General features: G+C 38.3%; 2 non-coding genes across 2 annotated transcripts; one reads left to right on the forward strand and one right to left on the reverse strand.

Annotated features, from left to right (window-relative positions):
• The first annotated feature begins 8786 nt into the window (after positions 1-8786).
• TRNAM-CAU (transfer RNA methionine (anticodon CAU)) lies at positions 8787-8859 on the forward strand. Its single transcript has one exon. It is a non-coding gene; the product is annotated as a tRNA-Met (tRNA).
• Positions 8860-11004: 2145 nt separating this feature from the next.
• On the reverse strand, positions 11005-11077 carry TRNAK-UUU (transfer RNA lysine (anticodon UUU)). The gene has a single exon. It is a non-coding gene; the product is annotated as a tRNA-Lys (tRNA).
• Between the last annotated feature and the right edge of the window lie 9474 nt (positions 11078-20551).

The raw sequence follows: 20551 nt of genomic DNA on the forward strand, positions 1-20551 counted from the left end.
TTCTTGCTTAACTTACTTGGCAGGGATCTTTGCTAACACAAGATTTTACCAGGAAGTCCATAGATGAACTTAGCAGAAGATTCAGAACCCTGACTAAGTTTGGCCAAGCAAAGATCTTTGCCAAACTCTTATGCATGTGTTTGCAAAGTGCAATATAGACTATATTACCTTGCTGTTTTCGGAGAGGAAGAGTGCAGCATGGAGAAATCTCCAGAATAATAAGCCACTAAGAAGAGTTTGTTGGAGTACAGACTGTATAACCTTTCTCTGTGTGCAAAAACTGAAGACTGAGCAAAAGGTAGCATCTACAAGCCCCACCGTGAAGCCATGTGGTTCTCATACAGCAAAAACAACAGTGGGAATTTTAAAGAAGGAAATCCTGACAAAGGACGCAACAGAAGAGACCGGGTTTCGTCAGATATCCCGAGCGGAACTGCAGACACTGCTCGCAGGCGCAGTCCCACCGCAGCCCAACACAGGGAGTTTGACCTGCCCCGCGTCCGGCCTGGGCCGGGTCCTCCTTCCTTAGACAACCTGGTACCCCCAGGATCCCCTGGGAATCCCACGTTGGTGCCAGGCTCGATGCGGACGTCTGCTTCATACAGCGCCGTACCCCGGAACCCCGGAGCACTCACGATGACGACTTCAGCCTCCCCGGGAGCTGGGATTGCACACGCGCATCGCAGCGCCGGGCGCTTGGCGTGGCTTCAGCCAGGGCCTTGAAGCGGCGGCCGCCGACTGTGTGTGCTGAGAGGCAGGATCCACCCCTCGTTCCCTTACTGTCCAGCCCAGTGCCGTTCTAGATTGCAAGAGTAGTTGATAGAACCGAACCGAAGAGACGCAGAAAGCCAGAAAGCACTGGCCAAGATGTAACTGAGCAACCCTTACTGTGTTGTGCTCATAATCTTTACAAAATGGTCAAACAAGCAGCCATAAATTGAATAAGGGATAGTGAAGGACTGTGTTGAATGTGCTTCGCAAACTTCAGTAAGTATACGAAATCACCTGGGGATTTTGCTAAAATTCAGATTTTAACGCTGTAAGTCTAGGGTTGGGTCTAAATGGTCTGCATTTCTGTGAAACTCCCAGGTTAGGTCCATGTTGCTGATCCACAGGTGTGATTCCACAGGTGTAAGATCAGGGTGTTGTATACAGGGTCACCAGTATAGGCACCTGACCTGAGATAGGAATGGTTTAGTGGAGGAGATGATAGCTGAAATGTGTCTTAAAGATGAGCTTTAATTGGTCTGGTAAAGAAGGGAATGGAAAGATCCTCTGCATGAAGCACTAGCAGGAGCAAAGCTGAAAAGAAGTGAACGACTAGGAAAATCACTACTTCCTAATTCGATTAGTCCTGAACAGAAAATCCAAGGTTCAGAAACCAAGAGGAAAAAGATAAGAGTTACCTCATGTGGTAGCTAGCATCTGACCTCAATGTGGTCCATCTCTCAGCAATCACACCCATTTGTAGCCTATTCCCACAGTGAATCTTGGGTAATCCAATAGAATTTCACAGAAGTGACACTGTACCCGTTCCAGGCCTGAGCCTTAAGAGATATTACACCTTCTGATCTAGTTTCTTAGAAGGGTAAATCTCCATATGCTCCTTCTCAGAACCAAACCTACGAAGGCACACGGAAAGTCCATGGCTAGGCACTCTGAGTAACGGTCTCAGCTAAGCTCCTAGCAAGTGACCAACATCTACTGCCACTACCAGTTATATTATATGAGTAAGCCATTTTGAATGGCTTACTGTACTCCAACATGAGTGACAGAGGGAGACCCTGAGACCCTCTAAGCTACTCTTCTGCTTCTCCCTCTCTTTCTTTCTCTCTCTTGACACAGGGTTTCACTCTGTCACTCATGTTGGAGTACAGTTGTGAAGTACTTGCTGATATCACATGAAGCAAGATTGCCCAGATGAACGCAGTCAATCCATAGAATCACGGGAGATAATAAAATGGTTGGTATTTTAAACCATGTGTTAGTTTTCTACAGCTGTCATAACACTTTACATAAATGTAGTGGTTTTTAAAAACATAAATTTATTATATTAGAGTTTCATAAGACAGAAGTCTGGTATAGTCTCACTGAGCTAAAATCAAGGTATTAGCAGGCTGCATTCATTTCTGTTGGATGCAGCAGAGAATCTGTTTCCTGTTCATTCTGGCTATTGACAAAATTAATTTATATGGAGCTGTAGGACCCAAGTTTCTATTTTCTTGCTGGCTGTAAGTTAATGGTCATACCCAGCTTCCAAGGCTCTTGCCTTTCTTGGTTCTTCAAAGCCAGCAATGGTGGGTGAAGTCCTCAAATCACATCACTCTAACCTACTCTTCTGCTTCTCCTTCTCTTTCTTTCTCTCTCGACACAGGGTCTCACTCTGTCACTCATGTTGGAGTACAGTTGTGATTATAGCTCACTGAAGCCTTGAACTCCTGGACTCAAGCAGTCCTCCTACCTCAGGTTCTGGAGTGGCTGGGACTACAGGCACACACCACTATGCCTGGCTAATTTTTCTAAATTTCTTTGTCTCATTATATTGCCCAGGCTGGTCTCAAACACCTGGCCCCAAATGATTTTCCCAGTTTGGCCTCCCAAAGTGTTGGGATTACAGACATGAGTCACTGTGTCCAGGCCCCTTTCTCTTTCTCAAGATACTTAATTTAAATCACATCTGCAAAGTTCCTTTGCCGTGTTAGGTAACATAATTACAGTTTCCAGAGATTAGGAAGTGAATATTTTGAGTGAGAGCTCATTATTCTTCTACCACAAGCCACTACATGAGAAGACACTGAACCGTATATCTTGACAATGCTAAATACTCTGAACTTTACCTAAAAGACTGTGAGGAGACAGGAAAGCGTCCTTCTGAACAGAGAGATGAGTATGACCAAGAAGGGAGGTCAAACATGCCTCATCATGCTCCCTCCACTTTTGGTGGGTTTTTTTTTTTTGTTTGTTTGTTTGTTTTGTAGCAATAAGATACAAAAATCATTAACAAGCCAAAGGCCATGTAAGACAACAGTTAAATCATACCTACAGGTCATGCATTTACTTAATAGATCACTTGAGTCTAGGTCAGTGGTTCTCATCCTGTGGGTCAAGACCTCTTTTGGGGTTGAACAGCCCTTTCACATGAGTTGCCTAAATACATCCTGCGATCAGATATTTACATTATGATTCATAACAGTAGCAAAATTACAGTTATGAAGTAGCAATGAAAATAATTTTATGGTTGGGGGGTCACCACAACATGAGGAATTGTATTAAAGGGTCATGGCATTGGGAAGGTTGAGAACCACTGCTCTAGGTATGTATCTGTTATATGTCCAGTGGCCTGTTTCTGAATAAAAGACATCCTTATCTTAACTTAAACATTTTAAGGCTTTAGACGAAGCTTCATTTCTTTAACCAATTAGAATCAAAGGTGCCCTGCCTTTTCTGACCAAACTACTGTATGCCTTTCATGAATTGATTTATGTTTTATGTGTAATACCAGTCTCCCTGAAATGTATAAAACTAAATTGTAACACAACCATGCTAAGACCACTTGCTGAAGTCTTCTTGAATGTGGCTCTCTGGGCCATCTTTGAATATATTTGGCTCAGAATAATCCTCTTTAAATTATTTTATAGAGTTTGGGTTATTTTCCATTGACAATGTTAATGAAAAAGCTGAAGTATACAAGCCTCAAGTTTATGAGATGGCCTCTCTTAATCCTCCTCACAGGAGAAATGAAACCAGAACTTCTCTGGGGTTTGCTAGAATTATATTATTAAGGCAGGAGCAATCTCATGACCCAAAGAGTGAGTATCTGAAAAGAAAGAATAGTTATTGTGACTGAAACTACCCTTTGTTAAATTAATAAAAGGCCACAAAGTAGAAACTGTGGTAGACCCTGAACTCTTCAAAGGTGTAGAGTATATCAGCCATTGTTCTCTTGTTTGCTTTCCTATAATTGCTACTCAAGAGTCACATAGCCTATGGTCATAAAGATTCTTAACTTTCTTAATTACTCCCATGGTTAACATTACCCTTATAAAATGTAGGGCTAGTTTTTGAGATACCTTCCAGGCTTTTATTTATTTATATACACACATAAATATGTATATATATATATATATATATATAAATTCTAGAGGGCTGGCTGATTCACCCAGACCAATGGCCCGCACCATGGTTCCACCCCAAACCCTGCCATCCAGCAGATCCAATTACCTAGCCCTTTGCCCACCAAACTATCTTTAAAAAACCCAAACTCTTGGTGAGTAAGATTTAAGGAATTCCTCCTGTCTCCTCACATGGCTGTCTGTGATATTAAACTCTTTCTCTGCTGTAACCCTATTGTCTCAGCGTACTGCTTCCTCTTGAGCAGCAGGCAATGAAACTGGTAAGGTTTTAACACAACTATCCTGTTCCCTCCAGTCATTTACAGACTGTTATTGTCTATCAGAAATTATCCATTTTCATCTGGCAAGCCAGACTTTGTTCTTGAAGCTTACTGGGACCTCTTCTTAATTCTTTTTTTTTTTCATAGTGTTTATCTAAACTTTGGTGAAGCAGTTGTTTTGGGTGTTTAACTTTATTTATTTATTTATTTTGTAGAGACAGAGTCTCACTTTACTGCCTTCAGTAGAGTGCCATGTGTTTCAACTGGTTCTTTGGTTTTAAAGAGCCAGTTGAAACATAGCCATAACAGATGTCCCTCATATATATATATATACATACGTGTGTTATACGTAATTACATACATGTGTTAATACTTTTATATAAAATATAAAAAATAAATGTTTGAAATTATGTATTATTTTGCTTTACTTGCTTTTATGCTGCATAAATGTGTTATTTAACAAAACAATAATGTGACTAGTTAATAATGATAATTAATAGTAATTAATAGTAGGACTAGTTATAGTGCTAAATCTGAATAAACTCAAAGATAAAATACACTTTAACCTGAAATTCTGCTCTTATCAAGCTCATATAACTTAGATTTCTGATATCATTCTAATGAAATTATATTAAATACACTCTCAATGAAAGCAATTGAACATTAAATATTCAAGAATTTATTTACTGGCAACAGCAAGTTTTTAGGCTAGTTGGAATTAGTATATAGCTTCCCTAAAATGTCATCTAGTTTGAATCTACAGGCTTGTCTTGTTGGCTAGCTGTTTATTAATCAGGTCATTTGCATATATAAATTCATCATATCATACACATATGAAGGTGTCCATAATTTTTAAATACTCCAAAGCACATTGAATATCGAATGTCATCATAAGTTAAATCTTTTTGTCTCAGGAAAAATGTTTTGAAAATATATCAGTAATTACTATTTCTGAAATAAAACTTACACTTCACATGAGTTCTACTTTTAGTAAAAAAATTAATAAATTTCTATTTAACTTGTCTGCCTTTTCTAGTACTTTTCTTCTCGTTCTTTCTTTCCTTTTTTTTTTGCATTCTGAAGCAGTCTCATTTCAAAAAAATAGAATTTTTTTGGCATATGAGGTTTGTGTCAGAATCTATACAACATAATATTGCTAAAATTTGTATGATTCCATAGTTTTGGACTGAGCTCTTACACTAGGCCCAATAAACCAGACCAAACTGGAGGAGTCATTTGTGCTGGGCACCAAGTAATGAAGATATTAATGGAAAAAAATCTAAACTCTGCAAAATAATTTAAAGAGGTTCATTTTGAGCCAAATGTGTGTGACTGGCCTGGAGCACATGGCCTTAAGAAAATGTATTTGTGATCTAGGTTACAGTTTGGTTTTATATATTCATAGAGAAAAGAATTACAAGTAAGATCATGTATAAGTCAATATGGAAGATATGCAGTGGTTTGACCTGGTAAGGCAGGATATTTCAAAGCAAGAGAGGGTCAGGAGGGCTTACAGTTTAGGCATTTCCAAAGATTCTTTGATTTCTAATTGGTTAAAGAAATGAAGCTTACTCTAAAGGCTTAGAAAATTGTAACTTAAGATAAGGATGTCTGTTAATCAGAGACAAACCACACTGAAAGTCAAGCCATCAATTTACTTGTAGATTCAGTTTAACTTTTGTCTTATACCCATAGGCCTATAAATAATTTAGTATCTTAATGTTAGAAAGACCATCTCCAAAATGGAAGTGGGGCATGATGACGCTTATCTGGCCTCCCTTAGCATGGTCAACAACTCAGCTTCAGGGTTTTTCTGGGATCCCCTGGGCCAAGAGGGGGTCCATTCAATCAGCTGGGAAATTTTAGTTCACAAAACTGAACTTTAAATTCATCCAGCTTTCCAGAAAACCAAGAGATTAACTATAACCAATAGTAAAAAGTCAGCATAGTAAGAAAGTACCCTCTGTTTTAACCGTGTAAGGAAAGTAACTTTGAAATGATCAATGTACTTGTTCCTTATTTATGTTTCTTCAGCCTTTTCTACCCATAAAGCCACCTCTCTGCTGGGCTCATCAGAGCATCTTTCTATTTTATAGATGAGATGTTGCCTGATTCGTGAATTGTTAATAATAACCAATTAGATCATTAAACTAAATTTGTTGAAATTTTGCTTTTTGATAATATCAAACAAATGACAGTATAAATTTCTATTTTACTGTAGTCCTTTTCTCCATTTTTACCCTCAACATATTTTCAAATTAGTGATGGGCATTTCCCTTGTCCCACACTCTGAAAATGTGATTTTAGGGTGGTGCCTGTGGCTCAAGGAGTAGGGCGCTGACCCCATATGCTGGGTTCAAACCTGGCCTCAGCCAAAAACTACAAAAAAAAAAAAGAAAATGTGATTATATAAAAAGCTACATTTCAATATCTTTTCAATGGCCAGCAATTTTGATTTCCATCTTTTAGGCACACATCTAAGAAAACTATTTCCTTCTATTTCTATAAAGTAAAAAATATCATTAAGTGCTTCTGCTCATTTTGAGGAAACTAAAAAGTTACGATAAACCTCAATAAACCACAAAAGCTTCAATATCGCACATAAGGAATTACAATCCTTTTTCAGCATTTGAGTACAAGGTGTACAAAACATTAGCATATATGATTTTTTCACTTTCTTTGATAAGAAGTTTATAGTCTGAATGGAGTTTGCAAAATTTACATTTGCTCTGTCTGCCTGATAATGCAGATAAATGAACAAGGTAGAACTTGTATTTGACCAAGATATCAAAATGGTTTGTTGTATGTTTTCAGTGGTTTTATTAAGTCTTCATACATATCGAGAAGATGGTTTTCAATGTCATCTTTCAAATTAAAGTACTTAAGAGACAGGGGATTTGTTGTTGTTGTTGTTGTTCTGTAACCGTTGATTTGACCCATCACTTGATATATTGTAGGGAGAGCAAGGTCATGTGACAAAATCAGGTCTGCATTGGAAGGAGACAAAACACGGCATCAAAATTTCCTTTTTACTTTTTTTTTCTTTTTTTTTTTTTGTGCCCACGGGTTGCAACCTCTAAATCAAGAATAAGAATAATTAAGGGACCCATAAAATAAAGCCTGTCTTTTCTACTATGCTCAATGTTACTTTCAACTGAGCATTGATGTCATTTTGGGGACACGAAAAAACCTTTAAAAGTGTTGCCTGTCTTATCCCAAATTTTTGAGAATCAGTCTCCCTAGATACTCTCATATCCAAATTCTTTCTTGAATATTATACAGTATGTTCTGTTTTGATTATTTATTTTCCAAAATCCAGTTGCACAATATCTCCTGTTATTAAAACAACTTATGAGATATTTTCAGTGATGTATGGGTTTATCGTGAACCGAAAATCGTGGTTGCCATCATCAGCGGCCAAGGCACAACTACAGATAATGCTAAGCCTTATCCATTGACAAGCAGTAAAAAAAAAAAAAAATCAGTGTTTCATACAAGCTCTGGGTAGGGGTAGGGTAGGAGGTGGAGTTCTTTTTTTGTTTTTTTCCAACCTACCGCCCCCATAGCTCGAAAACCTGGACTTTTCACATCCAACGAAGAACTTCCCGGGAAATGGGCCTTTGAGCGCTAAAACCGGGACAATGCTCTGGAGAACCAAGACAGAGGGTAAACCAGCTTTTTTTTACCTCTTCCTGCACCTATTACTACCGCTCTCACATACGCGTACTAGCAGAGTCTCGAGAGTTTGCACCCAGAGCACCGTATACTTTAAACCAGTGAGTCCCTTATATCCCGGCTCTCTCTTTGGACTTCCTAGAGCCGGAGGAGTGATCCAGTCAGAGTGCAGTGGGTTGAAAAGCCAGTGGGACTTGGGAAGGCGTTTTCTAAAAACCGGGACCGACAGCCCTGTAAGAAGTTCGTGCAGGAGCAAATGAGTGAGCGATAGGTGGACACTGGGGCTGCGGTCAAAGGAAATTTTTCCGTTGTTTAAGACTCTAATCACCGGTATGTTTCCCATGGGAAACACTTGAACACTTTCCTGATGGAAAAGACTTGGTGTGGAGGGAGATAGGAACAGTGAGGGAGGAAGCAGTCTGGTTTCTTGTTCCATCGAGACAAAATTGATAGGACGTTTATGTAAAAAGCTGGGGCTATCAGCTCAGAGAGAGGGGGGCAAAAGTAGCAATGTTGATTAATAGCGACTTTTTTCTTTCTTTTTTTTTTTAATAGCGACTTTTTTCAATCTGATTAACGTTTTAGACTCCGTTGAACTTTTAAAACGTTCCATAAGAGGACTTCAATTCAGAAATTTGAGATGAAGTAATCTAAATTTAAAATAGCTTTAAAGTAAAATTCAGTGCTAAAAATATATAATGAGAAAGCTTCGCCATCTGCCTCCTTAGCGCAGTAGGCAGCGCGTCAGTCTCATAATCTGAAGGTCCTGAGTTCGAACCTCAGAGGGGGCAGTTGTGCTTTTTGCTCCTGTTCTTGGCCCTTCACCATAAAGTTACGGTCGTTGTCCTTCTCTACTTCACCAACCCTGAACTGCACTGACGTCAAGAAACTAAGGCTCAACTTTGTTCTACCTCTCTCCTTCTGAAGTTCTGGCTGGTCTGTTTCTTCAGTTCTTCTGTAATGACTTTCTTTCTTTCTTTTTATAAAATCATAGCTGTGTACATTAATGCAATCATGGGGTACAATGTGCTGGTTTTATATACCATTTGAAATATTTTTATCAAACTGGTTAACATAACCTTCACCGCATTATAATAACTTTCTAATGCATAATCTCCTTCCTCCATGTTCCTCTGATTTCAGTTTCTTCTTGGGAGGGTACTCTGATATTCGATGTTCCCAGTAAGTCTTGCTGTTTCTTCTTCATATGTTTCTTTTACATATCTCTCCTTATATAATCTGGTCCTAACTAGCTTTCTCATCTATATTGCATTGAATAGTGTTCAGCAAAAATTCCTGGGCTCTTGGAACCTACAAATGCAATCTTAATTGGAAATAAGGCCTTTGCAAGTGTAATTACTGGTAGTTAAGTTAAAATGAAATTATACTGGATTAGGATGTCTGTCTTCACAGAAGACCATATGAAGACAGAGATACACAAACAAAGGGAAAAAGGTCATGTGAAGACAGAGATAGAGATTGAAGTCACGCTACCACAAGACAAGGAATACAAGGAGGGCTAGTCACCAGAAGCTATGAAGGGCCAAGAAAGGATTGTTCCCTAGAGCCTCCAAAGGCAACACAGCCCCTACCAATACCTTGATATTGGACTCATCCTCCAGAACTGCAAGAAGATCAATTTCTGTTGTTTTAAGCCACCCAGTCTGTGGTAATTTGTTAAGGCAGCCCTGGGAAACTAATAAACCATCTCTTCTGTCACTTACCAGCCTCTCATCCCATCACCTCAACCTGGTTTATTTTTTTCATAGATTTTGTTACTATATACTTTCTTTTTCCTTTTATGTTTTAAATGCCTTTATTGTCTATTCCCCACCCACTTAAATTGTAAATTTCATCAGAGTTGTCACTGAATCTGATCTGTTTTATCCACTTCTATATTTCATGTGCCTAGCACAGTAGCTGAAAAACAAGTACTTCTCAAATAAATTAACGAATTAATTTGCATATTAAATAATACTGTTTTCTTTTCACACTCTTTGTCATTATCTTATTTTTGGCAATCAATATGTCAAATTTGGATTATTTGGAATAATCCCTTCTGGAGTCACGCATACTGAAAGTTATCTGCAGACTAAACCTCTCTGGCCCAGCCTGTGCTGGAAAAAGAGAGGACACTCCTTGGGCAGCCCTGGCAGTTCCTCCAAAATGTCTGGACCTTGGGGATCTGTATGGCAGGACAGCTAGCTCAACAGTTCATTCTGATGCAAACTTGAAGCATAGGAACATCTTAGTGTCTTCTGGACCCTCAGCCTCTAGTTCAGAAACATGTATCTGTAACAGTTAAGCAGATGCTATTAAGGTTTGGGGAGAGGCTTGACAACTGGATTGCCAGACTGTTCAGGTAGCTCCTCAGAGAATGCTTAATACTTGTTACAGCTATCATCATTTAGAATCTGTTCCTCTCCTTTGCAGAAACAGAAATTATTTTTCAGTTTACCCAGAGATTTTCAGGCTTGCAAGACTAACTCATAATAACCAAATGTCAGAGACATACTAAGACAAAATGTGAACATATTATATATCATGTTATAACAGATTGGTAATTCATCAGCATATTCCCACCTATGTGAAATAAACTCTACAGTGGAAAAGTAAATAACAAGATAAGGTTACTCTGTGCACTCACAATCAGACTAACAGGAATAATAAAATGTTAATGACTATGTGGTCTAAGGTGCCTCTTACATGTTAATTTTCTTCACAAAATCTGGGGCTATCTCATTGTAAAGGTCCCACGTATTCACCTCACTATCTTTTCTAAGCTTAATTATTTGGGTGCTGAAATATTTGGCTGTGGATTTGTAAAGCTTTCCAACTTTCAGTCATCTTTACAATACTACAATTTTATGAAACAGATTACATAATCTGTCCTGACTAAAACGGTACCTGGGACAGATGCCAAAAGATACCAGTAACGCCCGAACAGGGACTTGAACCCTGGACCCTCAGATTAAAAGTCTGATGCTCTACCAACTGAGCTATCTGGGCCTCTAGGAGAAAGAATTTCCTATAATTCCTTGTGTGAATAAAGGTACACAAACAAAGTTGTGAAGTCTTTCTTCTTTAATTCAATCAATATATATTTTTTATCACCAATTCTAATTTCACCCCCATTTAAATATAGCTCACCCCACCCAATGGATACATTGCAAAGGTATATTGCATACTTCCTGGGTGAAGGACACAATACTACCCAGACTTTAACCTTAACAAAGCAAACTATGTCACCTAATTATATGTACCCCCATATTTATCTGAAATTAAATATATATACACATATATTATATGTAACATATATAATCTCACGACTATATGACATGTATTTGCTTCCAGCTCACGGAAATAATTAACTCCCATCCTGTGTAATGTAATCCAAACAATTACTTCTAAAAGTAGTATATATCTAGATAAGTAAATCACTTGATTCCCTTGTCTTTAGTCTTCGAAAGTTTTCCAGTCTCCCCTGCAACTTTAAGAATATCTGGCACAAGAAGCAAACAAAAGTAGGTTTTAAGAACTTGTTTTGAACAAAGCTCTTTGCTTGTCCTGGGTTTAAAGCAGTGGAAAGGTATCACCTCTGCTCTTTGGGAGTTTATACTTTTAAAGGGATAAGTAGCCAGGAAACCAGCCATGACACCATAACTGTTTAAGCAGCCATTGTGATTAAATGCTCTCAAGAAAAAGTTTAGGTTACAAGATGTTAAGAGAAATAAACACGTATAATTTCATGACCTCCGTTTTTAAATTAAATAAGATAATGCAAATAAACTCTTAAAGACATGTTCCATGTCTGGAACATGCTAAATAGTATTTTATTTGTTTGTTTGTTTATTATTAAATCATAGCTGTGTACATTAATGCGATCATGGGGCACCATACACTGGTTTTATACAGTTTGACACATTTTCGTCACACTGGTTGACAAAGCCTTCCTGGCATTTTCTTAGTTATTGTATTAAGACAATTATATTCTACATTTACTAAGTTTAACATGCTAAATAGTTCAATGAAAATTGGGTGTTACTATTATTTTATTGTAAAATAAAAAATCATTTGGGGTATTGTATTTAGTCATTTTAATTGTGTCACTTTAGATATATGACTTAATCTCTCATCTACTTTCCTTCCTTAAATCCTGCAACAGAAATTTCTTCCTCAAAGGCTGGTTTTAACTCGATGACTGTCACGTGTGCATTCTAATCATGTATTTATTCATGCTACTACCCTAAACCAGATTTGAGGTGACTACACAACTGCATTATAAGGTAAATGAAACATGTTAATAGATTTAAATCAGTAAAGGGAACATAGAGATAGAAAATTAAGGTGAGACAAAATTATGCAAGCGGTAATCCACTCCCCCATCTCCATGAAAGGGAGGGAAATTGCTTCTTCCAGGAGTTTAAAGACTTCTCCCAGGAAGTGATACATAAACTGAGAACTGAAAAGCTTAGTAATAATTGGACAAAAATGTAGTTCCAGGAAGATCAAAGAACAGAGCGCTTTTTAAAAATTTCAGATTTGGCTGGGCGCCTGTGGCTCAAGCGGCTAAGGCGCTCCAGTCACATACACCTGAGCTGGCAGGTTCGAATCCAGCTGGGTCCCGCCAAACAAAAATGACAGCTGCAACCAAGAATTAGCCAGGCGTTATGGCGGGCGCCTGTAGTCCCAGCTACTTGGGAGGCAGAGGCAAGAGAATTGCTTGAGCCCAGGAGCTGGAGGTTGCAGTGAGATGTGATGTTACAGCACTCTACCCAGGACCACAGTTTCAGGTTCTGTCTTGGAAAAAAAAAAATTAGATTAATACAAGGGCACAGATAATTAGGTTACGTTGTCTGCATTTGTTAGGTAGAGTACACATTGTATTTGTGCCCCTCACCCAGGTGTGCCGTTAGCCTTACATTGTGCCTGTTTGGAGAGTTGCACACCAGTCCCTCTCTCCCCCCCCACTTCTCCTCCCCTCTTCCTCCACTTGAGGTTTTTTTTTTTTTTTTTGTATTGTTTGAGGGTACAAAGAATTAGGTTACACTGATTACATAACCCACTTGACTTTAACTGCGTTTTTCTCCTGCGTGGATGTCTGTTCATCTACCGGTTTCATATTAGTATTGAGTACATTGGATATTAACTTTTCCATTCTTGTGATACTTAACTAAGTAGAATGTTCTCCACCTCTATCCAGGTTAATGCAAATGATGTAAAGTTTCCATCTTTTTACAGCTGAATAGTATTCCATGGTATACATATACCAAAGTTTATTATTCTAGTTATGTGTAGCTGGGCACTTGGGTTGATTCCACATCTTGGCTATTATGAGTTGAGCTTCAGTAAACAATCTAGTGCAAATGTCTTATGGTAAAATGACCTTTTTTCATTACTAGATACCTAGTAATGGGATTGTGTGATGAGATGGAAGGTCTATTTTAAATTCTTTGAGAATTCTCCATACTTCTTTCCAAAGAGGCTGTATTAGTATGCAGTCCCATCAACAGTGTAAAAGTGCTCCCTTTTCTCCACACCCTGGTCAGCATCAAAGCAGAGCACTTTCAGAGACCTGAAAGAGGGCCTGAGGAGCTTGAGCTCAGAGAGCTTAGGAGAGTGTTAGTAGAGGTGAGGAGTGAGGTGGACAGGAAGTCAGGGACAGAGCAATGACTAACTCAGAGGTTATGGCTAGCAGTGCAGAGTACAGACTTCACCCTACCAGCAATGTGAAGCCACTGGGAATATTAAGCAGAAAGGAGTGGATAATCAGAGGTGATTTTAAAAGATTACTCTCGTTTCATGGAAAGAAAGTCTGAAGGGGGCAAGAGATGATGCAAAAACACAAAGTAGGCCACTGTGCAGAAGAAGCCTGTGCAGACTCAGCCCAGTGACATGTGGCAGTGGGGAGGAATGGCCTAGAGAAACCAGGCAACATCTAGAAGGAAGAAGACTTGGGCCCAAACCTCCTCTGGAAACCCAGAGGGCAGGGAGTGTAAAAGTGATTCTTTCCTCTCAGCAGCTCACTTCCCCCTAAAGCTCTTTACAGGTAAAGGCATAAATAAAGCAGAATAGAAAAGGGCATTTGGATCATTTTGGATCATTATTCAAATAACGTGGTCTTTTAATATACTGTGTATTTTTGAAGTGTTTTTTTTCCCCCCAGAGACAGACTCTTGCTCTGTCTCCCAGGTAGAGTGCAGTGTCATTATCATAGTTCACTGCAACCTCAACTTCTGCGCTCTGGTGATCCTCCTGCCTGAGCTTCACAAATAGCTAGGACTACAGGCTCGGGCCACCAGGCCTGGCTAATATTTCTATCTATCTGTCTATCTATCTATCTATCTATCTATCTATCTATCTATCTATCTCTATTGTATATCTGTCTATCTTATACCGTGTGGTAGACAGGAGAGATTTGGAAATATAAATGTTGAAGGGTTTCCCTTCCCCCCAGTGTCTGATTTAGTAAGAGATCACCACACACAGTGTACCTGTAGGAGACGAGAATGAGAATAAGAGTAGGAGACTAGATGGCAGAGCAGAGACACAAGCTGCCAGGTTGTCTCAGAAAGAAGGAAAAGCTTTAGACAAAAAAGAAAAACAAACAGCCATAAATCAGGTATAATACGAAGGGAACAGTGCGGGAGCCTATCAGATTCTGCTGGAAGAAATTGCAGAGCAGAACACGAAGAAGGAAGACATAGGCAGAGATCAACCCTTAAGAGGCTTAGAGCCCAGCAAGAAGGGTAGGTAGAGTGGTTTATCTCTCCCTCCCCTACATTTCTGGCAGTCCAGCTCGCCAGCTGCTGGAGAGCTCTTCTACCCTCACAAGCCCAAAAGTAGCTGCCACCCTCAAGGTCACTTCCAATCACCACAGACCCCAGCCAATATGGCAGGTGCCATATTCCTTCCCCACCCACCCAGCATGCATCTTTGTCTTCCTCAGGGAGCTTCAGCCCTTCAGGTATCCTCATGACTATTCCCACACAAACATTTCCCAACGCCAGCCCAGACTGCAGGAGCCACAGAGGACCTGTGGGACTCAGGGGATTTGCATGACCCTAGAGCCTTGACATACATTTATAAAGTCATGTTTCCTTGTTTTTACACCAACAAGCAGATTAGCAGATTAGTGAATGTAGATTAAAAATCATAGCTAATTTTACTTTATATATATTTTAGCAAAGCTTTTAACAAGACATCAAGGAAAATTATTGACACATATGTTTTGGAAATATTAAATAGTTTTGTTGAAAGCTTTCAGAGTTTTGGTAGTGACTTTCAAAGATAATTTCAACACTTCTGCGAGCCTGAACTTGGCCTTTAATTTTACAGATGTCAGACAAATGCAATGAAAGAAATTAAATTAATAAGACAAATTTATGTTCATTTATGTTCAAATGTTTCATGCCTTCCTCTAGCCCCAGATTAGACTCTCTGACAAGTTATCTCCCAAACGTGGCTCATAGCATGATAAAAATTGGGGACGAAAATTCAGGCAACTCAAGACACTCCATTCCCTTCCCTATAAACACAGTTCAAAGCATTTTTCTCAGTGATGGTTGCACTGTAGAATCCTTGTCATCTTAGTGCAACAGTGTGATATCATGCTGAGAGCATTCCTAAAGAACTGTTCTTCTGCCCAGGACTACTCCTTGAAGGGTATTAATCGCCACTTTGGGATTTGTCCTCCCAGTGGCTTTAGTCACATTCTTTTGTTTCCACAAAGGCCTCCTTTGCTGTAAGATAAAGGGTTCATCTCTGATTCTTTGAAATGCTCTAACACATTTCTCCTATTGGCTAAAACCAATTTTTTTTAGTAGCTTCATGGCTCTTTTGATAGTCATGGTTACTTTAAGACTCTACTTTTCTAATTTGATATAGTAGATTATAATATGAGGGGTAGGCAGCTATTGCCATTTCTGTTTGTCATTTCAAAGAAATCAAAACTAGATATAAGATCAGTTCACATATGACGAAGGCCTATATTTTAAAGACAATTTACAAGAAATGTAGGCAGACACAGGAAGGACAGAGTGAAGGGAGTTAGTTCAATTATTGCTTAAGCACTAGGTGAGAATATGAAAGAACTAATAGGACTAAAGTACAAAATATTGTTCAATGATATGGGGAAAAGAGATCACTTTTCCCTCCATCATGCCTGATTTCCTAAACTAGAAAGAATAAAAGCAACTCTGATAAGAACTTTATTTTTCTGCTCCTCTGGAAAGAAGAAAATTAAACCTAAAATTTTCAACCTTTTTCTTACTTTTTTATTTGGTATTTTTTTTTTCTCATATCTCTTTCTAACCTCTCTATAAGAATGCTGAAGGATGAGTCATGAAATTGATAAAAATACCTCACACCTGCTGTTTCTTTTTTTGTGTGTTTTGGGGTTTTTTTTGAGACAGAGTCTCACTTTGTCACCCTTGGTAGAGTGCTATGGCATCATAGCTCACAGCAACCTCAAACACTTTCACTCAAGAGATTCTTTTGCCTTAGCCTCCCCAGTAGCTAGGTCTACAGTCACCTGCCACAATGCCCGGCTATTTATTATTATTATTATTATTACTTTGATTTAGCAGGCCCAGGCTGGGCTCAAACCCACCAGCTCTGGAGCATGTGGCCGGCACCTAATCACTGAGCTACAGGCACCCCCTGTTTTGTTTTAGTTAATGTACTAAGTTATTGAGGCCACTGTATAAGGAAAAAGAAAATTACATCTGCATCAGAGGAAGTACAACATTTGTATCCATATTTCTCATGATGTATTATCTCCCATTCTGGAGAAAGTAGAAATAAAAATTTCTTGGAAAAGTTTCATCATCCTTGAAATGGCAGTGACCTCTAAGTAAAATAATCTTCATGAGTTATGTATTGCTATTTTTTGATTCAGCCATAGCTCCCCAAAACTTTTCTTTTTTAAAAATGTACTGTTTGATCATTCTGGATGGTTTCTGAGTTGTGGAAAGAAATCTAGATTAATGTAACATTGCCAATTTTGTTAACAGTCTTACGGCCTGTAGGCCAAACTGAATGTTCTTAACTTTCTTGCTGAAACTCAACCAGCTGCTCCTGACATCTTTTTCAAGAGCTGCATTTCTAGAACATGAGCAATTGAGAAGCCCTCTAAAGGTAATCACAGGTGGCTCTGCTGTGATTTCTTGAAGAATCACAGCAGAGCCACCTGTGATTTCTTTCCCCCTAATAAGTCGAAAAGAACAACTTATTAGGAAATGTGAGAGAAAGAACTGGCCATGGAAAAAAGGAAGTAGAAGGTATGTGGCAAAGTTGGAGGAGGCAAAGAATTCAGAGAAAAAAAAGGAATGTTTAAATGGTGGGTTATTGTGCCTGTCATAACTATAACAACAGGAAAAATTAATTTTTTTTTCTATGAAAGATTGAAAACTTGGGGCGGCGCCTGTGGCTCAGTCAGTAAGGCGCCGGCCCCATATACCGAGGGTGGCGGGTTCAAACCCGGCCCCGGCCAAACTGCAACCAAAAAATAGCCGGGCGTTGTGGTGGGCGCCTGTAGTCCCAGCTACTCGGGAGGCTGAGGCAAGAGAATCGCTTAAGCCCAGGAGTTGGAGGTTGCTGTGAGCTGTGTGAGGCCACGGCACTCTACCGAGGGCCATAAAGTGAGACTCTGTCTCTACAAAAAAAAAAAAAAAAAAAAAAGAAAGATTGAAAACTCACTGGAGAAAAAGAATCACCAAAGAATTATGACTATGGGATATTTATTTTCTATCAAAAAAGTAACATAATATGGTGGCGCCTGTGGCTCAAGGAGTAGGGTGCTGGTCCCATATGCTGGAGGTGGCAGGTTCATACCCAGCCCCGGCCAAAAACCACATAAAAAAAAAAAAAAAAGTAACATAATATTCACTAGGTGCAATTATAAATGATGAACAGCCAGTTAATGAATTCATTAAACATTCAAAATTCTCTAAATGGAGAATAAAAAATACATAACAATTATAACTTATGCTCAGAATTTAAATACCATCTTAGTTATTGTCCTAGAATTCTACCTTCTGCAGGCCCTGTGACACGTATACTTTCAATTCTAAATACTATGATTAAGTTCCTCTCCATTTTCCTCTTCCCTCACACCTTTTCTTTCTTTTTTCCTTTCTCACTGAATTTTTATTTCTTTGCCCTCAGATTTTCTCTTTTCAAGTTTAGTTACACGTATCATTCATGTATCTTTTAGGAAGCATTCTATCACTGTTCTCCCAAGATCTTTAGCTTTGTTCATGTCATGAATATGTTGACAGGTACATGTCTGTGTGTGTTCAGTTAATAGTATCTCTAGTCACACGTAATTTTACACCTTTGAAATAAGTTTTGTGTGCAAATAAAGAAATCAGAAGATGAGGTGCTTTCTTTAAGTGTATTTAACTAAGTTAAGTATTTTTCACCGTATGAAATCTCTACTAAATTTGATATTCTTCAATATGTCTTTTCAACCTTATGTAAGATTATTGGGATTCCAATTATCATATTTCTTATAATCACATTTATAAAGATAACCTGAAAATTCTGGAATTAAAACTAAAGTTACTTATTTATTTACAAAGATTATTAGCTTCACGGGAATTGTCTTTCCTAGCTAGGTTAGGAATTCTTTTCAATTACTATTTGCCTATATGTTACCCTAAGATGAATAAGAAGAACTTGATATTCAGTAAGTTATTTTTCTATAATAAGGCAAATGTCTATATAAAATATAAAACTAAAATGTTTTTGTATTTACTTTTCATAATGCTTTAAAATTTCAAACTTATGAAAGAGTTGCAAAAAAGCATTATAAGGAAGTAACATTTACTATTTAATCGGATTGAGCATTTTCAAATTTTTCTCAGAAAAATTTTGTTCCAGAGTCTACCTTTGCATCTATTTTTCTATATACCTTTCTATCGATCTATCTATTTATCCATCTATCATCTTTCTCTTTTTCTGGACCATTTAAGAGTAAGCGGGAGAAATTATATTCCTTTACCTTTGAATACTTCTGTGTATTTTGTCTATGAACAAGGATGTTTTACATAACTTCTGTACAGTTATCAAAATCAGCAAATTTAATATGGCCACAATGTTATTACCTAATCCATAGTCTATATTCAGATTTCTTCAATAATTATTTCTTCAAAAATTATTTTTTCTATGTCAATAATTTTGTTAATAGGCAGCTCCCGTAGCTCAGTGGGTAGGGCACTGGCCATATACATTGAGGCTGGTGGGTTTGAACCCAGCTCTGGTCAGCTAAGAAAAAAAAAAAATGACAACTGCAACAAAAAAAATAGCCAGATGTTGTGGTGGGTGCCTGTAGTCCCAGCTACTTGGGAGGCTGAGGCATGAGAATCATTTAAGCCCAAGAGTTTGAGGTTGCTATGAGCTGTGACACCCCAGCACTCTACCCAGGGCAACAGCTTGAGACTCTGTCTCAAATAAATAAATAAATAATTTTGTTAATAGCCTTTTTTTTTTAAGTTTAGGATCATACATTTAGTGATCATATCTCATTGTTCTCTAATCTGGACCAGTTCTTCAGTCTTTACTTCTGTTTATTGAACTTGATAATTTTGAACAGTAAAGGCAAGCAATTTTGTCTTGAGTTTATTTCATGTATCTTCATTGTTAGAATTAGGCTGTGCATTTTTAGCAGGAATATCATTGAAACGACATCATCGCCTGCTCACAGCATCATGTCAGTAGGCATATCATGTTTATTTGTCCAAATAATGGTGATGATAACATTGATCAACTTGGTTATGGTTGTGTCCACTAGGTTCTTCTATTGTAAAGTTTAGTCTTTCTCACTTTGTAATTAGCTAGTAATTTGTGGGAAGATACTTTACTATGAAAATATTCTGTTCCTCATCAAATTTCCATCCACCTTATTTCCCATCAAATTTTTATTTACTAGTTCTTACATTCATTTTTTTTTCTAACTCTATCATCTCCTTTTTATCTATTAATTAGGAATCTAATGTAGGGAATAGCTCTGTCTTCATCATTCATTTATTCTTTAATTTTTGGGGGGGAGGGGGGACAGAGTCTCATTATGTCGCCCTCAGTAAAGTGTCATGGTGTCACAGCTCACAGCAACCTCAAACTCTTGGGCTTGAATGATTCTCTTGCCTCAGCCTCCCAAGTAGCTGGGAGTACAGGCGCCCGCCACAACACTGGCTATTTCTTTGTTCTAGTTGTCATTGTCGTTTGGCAGGCCCAGGCTGGGTTCCCACCCTCCAGCCTCGGTTGGTGTATGTGGCCGGTGCCCTAACTGCTGAGCTATGGGTGCCGAGCCATATTTTTTAATTTTTTTTATATCACTATGAGCTTGAAGATTCTTAACTATGTGGTATCAGTTTCTCTGAATGATCAAATTGCCCTATAATATTTGGACAGAGGTAAACCCTTCAAACTGACTTTTGATACCTTTTTGTTTCTATGATTCTTGGAACATTACCTTACATT

This window comes from Nycticebus coucang, chromosome 9, assembly GCF_027406575.1.
Source record: "Nycticebus coucang isolate mNycCou1 chromosome 9, mNycCou1.pri, whole genome shotgun sequence".
Lineage (NCBI taxonomy): Eukaryota > Metazoa > Chordata > Mammalia > Primates > Lorisidae > Nycticebus > Nycticebus coucang.